General features: G+C 51.7%; 1 protein-coding gene across 2 annotated transcripts in view; it reads left to right on the top strand.

Moving 5' to 3' along the window:
- The window catches only part of Kiaa1522 (KIAA1522 ortholog), a 30,657-nt gene that overhangs the window by 15,735 nt on the left and 10,399 nt on the right, over positions 1–4,523 (top strand). The gene's annotated exons all lie outside the window — the stretch shown is intronic.

The following is a 4,523-nucleotide window of genomic DNA, read 5'->3' as shown; positions in this document are numbered from 1 at the left end:
CCATCTCTCCACCCCCCCACCCCCGTTTTGTTTTTTTTTTAAGGTTTTTCGAGACAGGGTTTCTCTGTGTAGCCCTGGCTGTCCTGGAACTCACTTTATAGACCAGGCTGGCCTTGAACTCAGAAATCCACCTGCCTCTGCCTTCTGAGTGCTGGGATTAAAGGCGTCAGCCACCACGCCCTGCTTTTTTTTCTTTCTTTATGGACAGTGTTGTGTGTCAGACCCAGAGCCTCTTATGCATGCTGGGCCAGACGCTTGGGAGCCCTGAACCACATCCTCAGCATAGCTCACTCGCTCGCTCTTTCTTTCTTTCTCTCTCTCAGATTATTAATTTACTTATTTTATGTTTAGGGGTGTTTTGACCGTATGTAGACATGGACTGCTTGTATTGTGTGTCTTGTGTCCCCAGAAGATCCTCTGGGGTCTGCTGAACCCCAGTTCTCTGGAAGAGCAGTCGGTGTTCTTAGCCACGGAGCCATCTCTTTGAGACAGGATCAAACATGTAGAAGTCCTCCTGCCTCTGTCTCAAGTGTTGAGATTCTAGATGTCATCACTCCACCAGCTAGTTGAGTGACTTTCTCCAGAGTCCTCAGGTGCGCTGAGGTGAGGCGGACATTAGTCCTACTTCACAGATGGGCAGACAGAGGCTTCGAGTGACCTGGTTTATTTGTCCCAAGCCTGGAATTCAGTTCTTCTGATTCTTAGCCCTTTCCCCCACTGATTCATGCTGACTGCTTCTCTGGCATCCATAAAACGGGGCTAATCATGCTTCGAGGGAACAAAGGAAAGGGCTTGAAAAATTCAGAATTCCCTGGCCGAAAGGGGGTTACTATGTCATTAGGAGGTTGGTTACATTATCGTACTGATTCCTCCCTGCATTACAGCCTGTCCCCGTAGGGCAGGAACCCTGTGGGATGGGATCCTCGCCTCTGCTCCAGGCACTCCTCCCCCCCCCCCAATATTTACATTAGAACCTGCCTGGCCTGTCAGCTCTGCCCCTGCTGAGGTGGGGCTGGACATTGAGAGAAGGGAAGTAGATTTCTCATCTTCAGAGGTGGGGTGAACTTTTTTTTTTTTTTTTGTCAGGGAGGGGCCGAGGCTCTGATTACCCTTTACCCATTAACAGAGTTGGGACAGCCGTGTGATTTTATGTGCGATCCATTTTTAAATGGGGACCCGATACTTCCTGGTTGGGTGACCTTCAGCAAGTGAAGTCTCTTGCCCCCAGTCTCCTCCTGCTCCTTTGTAAAAAGCAGACTTCACCTTGCCCGAGGGCAGTGGAGGAGAGAGTGTGGACATCAAGGCTCCTCCTTCTGAGTTGTCTTGCTTTTACAGAAAGAGCAGCTACTGACACTTCCGTTCTGCCTCTAGACCGTGTAGAAGCCTCCTTTCTCCCCCTCTTCATCTTGTTTATTTGTATAAAGTGGGGTTGAGACCAAGAGCCTCTAAACACCCTGAGTCCCGGCTGGAGAGCTGGCCAAGGGCAGAAGAGACAGGGTTGGCCAGAGGGTGCCAGTTCCTGAGCAAGGCCACCTGGCCAGCTGTGCCCTCCCCCCTCATTCTTCTCCCCTGAGTCAGGCCTGTTCACTTGTGGGTGCGCCACCCCCGCCCCTTGCTCTGGAATGGGGCAGGTTGAGGCCTCACCCCATAGGGGATGTTGCCAAGAGAGTCTGCACGCATGCGCACACGTGAACGTGGCTCTGGAGGGAGACAGGCTCATGTCCCTATCCCCAGGCTCAGGAAAGCCCCTGGGTAGGACACACACCTGCCTTCCTGTGCGAGCAGCCACTTGGCAGGCCCTGTGTGGGCCTGCAGTCCTGCCAGTAGGTGAGGTGGCTGTAGGCTGGGGTGTGTGTGCTTTGTTGGTGTAGACCTGGATGTATCTATCCGTCGGAGGAGGTGGCCACAGTGGGACGTTCTCGGGGCACATGGCTCGTTCCCTGGCCATGAGCCCTGTCTGAGTTCCAGAGCTTGCCTCTTTGCTTCCTAGTGTACTATGCTTGGTGGGCCACGCCAAAGAGCAGGATGTCTTCTTAGAGCCAGAGGCCTCCTCCCTCGTGCTGGAGCAGGAGGCCTTGGATGCAGAAGCCCCTCCCTCAGGCAGGTGGGGGTGGGGTAAGGCCATTACCGAAAGGTCTTTGCCCAGGCAGCACCTCTGGACTGTGAGACCAGCCCTTAACTGGGGACTCTTTAAGTGTGGCCTTGAGAGCTCCTCCCTCTTCTGGTTATCATCTGTTTCAGAAGTGTTCCTCCCTGTCAGGTACTCAGGTTGCAGAACCCTCCCCTAATTAAGCCCCTGGTCTGTAGACCTAGTCCTGGGGTAGCTGGGCTGGTTCTGGGTAGGGGGAGAGGTGTGGGGGGCAGGAGAAGCAGATGTCAGGTGAGAGTCTTGGCTGTGGCTGGGGATTTTGCATTCAGGACCTTTCGTGTCAGTGGAGGGTCTAGGACCTCTGGGCTAAATTCACCCTACCCCCCAACTCAGCAGGAGCCCGGCCCTTTCTGTCCCTGTGTAGGGGAAGCCAAGGGCAACTGCCCTGCCCTGTGAAAGGCTCAGGACGCTGCTGAAGGCTTGGGAAGTCTCCTAGCTCCCAAGCCTCCTGGGTCCTTGAGTTACTAGGAGAGTTCCTGCCTCCCAGTTCTGTGTCACATCCACGGGGGAAGAAGCAGCTTTTGTCCTCCACCAATACCCACTATGCAGTAGTCAGTCACCACGCCGGTGTCTGGATAGGAGAGGCTGATGGTCCCGCCTGGAGGCAGAGGACGAGGGCAGCGCGTGCTTCAAGGCCTCCAGTTTATTGAGATGATGGAGTCTGCCCCAGCCCCCACCCCGGAGCAGGGAGGTCAGGTTGGTAGCTGACATAGTCAGTAGAAGGAGACTGCTCGATTCAGATTGTTCTCAGTGAAAAGGCTCCTGCTCTGGGCAGGTCGGTAGAGTGCTCACCCAGTGTGCAGGAATCTCTGGGTTTGCTCTCCAGCAGCACATAAATTGGGTGTTGCGGTACAAGTCTGTAATCCCAGTGTTTGGGAGGTGCAGGTAGGAGAAGGAGAAGTTCAGGGTCAGGTCAGGGTCCGGTCAGGTAGTGGGCAGAGTGCTGCTGTCACACAGCTACCTGTGTTGGGTCCCTGGAATACACGCGGTGGAAGGAGAGAACCAACTCCCGATGGTTGTCTTCTGACCGCCACATATGTGCAGTGGTGTGTGCACCCACCCGCCCATCCATCCACACACACACAAAATAACGGAATTAAAAGATAAATTCAAAGTCATCCTTGTCTAGCTAGCATGTTTGAGGTGAGTCTGGGTTACAAAGACCTTGTCTAAATATAATAATAATAATAATAATAATAATAATAATAATAATAATAAACAATAAAAAGGTGGGTGATAGTAGCACACACTTTAATCCCAGCATTCTGGTGACTCTCCTAGTTTGAGGCCACCCTGGTCTACAAAGGGAGTTCCAGGATAGCCAGGGCTACACAGAAAAACAAAACAAAAACAAAACAAAACAAAACAAAAAAAAAAAAAAGGAAGAAAATGTCTATTTCTGCTAGGTGTGATGGCATATACCTGTAATCCTAGCACTCAAGTGGCTGATGCAGGATTGCCACAAGTTTGGCGCCAGCTTCAGCTAATATATATCTCAGGTCAGCCAGGCCTACTTTATTTGTTTAAAAAGCAAACAGTCAGGAGTGCCTGCCTCTGAGAGAGCTGTGCAGACACTGTGGCTTCATTGCTGCAGATCTTGCCCCACGGATATTTGTTTGGTTTTTCGAGACAGGGTTTCACTGGGCAGCCCAGGCTGTCCTGGACCTCACTCTGTAGACCTGGTCTCGAACTCACAAAGGTCCGTCTGCCTGGCTAAATGTCTGTTTTCTAGAGTAAGGTTCTAGTTGGTGCTTGAGCAGTGAGCAAGCAGTCTCTTGAGAGACTAATGGAGAAGGAGATGCCAAGAGGTCTTGCAACTTTAGAGCTGCCGAGTTCTTGGCTCTCCAGGGAGGGGTGCAGTGATGGAGGGGTGCATCTCCACACAAGTCACAGACCGTTAATCTCAGCAACTGTGGACTTCCCTGGTCCCTGCCCAGCTGAAACCATCACTGACTTCCGAGGGTAAGGTCCAGGGGTGGCCTGCCCTGGCGCCTGCCCTCCCCACAGTTTACTGTTTATCAGCTCCCATGGTGGGGAAGCTCACAACTTTACCGAAAGCCCTTTCTTTGAGTTAGGCAGCTCCTGCCTGACTAGAGCCTTGTGATTCAGGATTCAGGAACTAGAGTTACAGAGGGCTGTGAGTCACCGGGTGGGTGCTGGGAACGGAACCTGTGCCCTCTGCAAGAACAGCCAGTGCTCTGAAGCTCTGAAGTGCTCAGCCAGCTAGTCACCTCCTCAGAGTCTTTTGTTGTGGTTGTTTTTGTTTTTGTTTTGTTTTGCTTATTTATTTATTTATTTATTTATTTATTTATTTATTTATTTATTTATTTATTATATGTAAGTACACTGTAGCTGTCTTCAGACACTCCAGAAG

This window comes from Mus pahari, chromosome 6, assembly GCF_900095145.1.
Source record: "Mus pahari chromosome 6, PAHARI_EIJ_v1.1, whole genome shotgun sequence".
Lineage (NCBI taxonomy): Eukaryota > Metazoa > Chordata > Mammalia > Rodentia > Muridae > Mus > Mus pahari.
The sequence above is the reverse complement of the archived record's forward strand: the minus strand, read 5'-3'. Positions and strand labels throughout refer to the sequence as shown.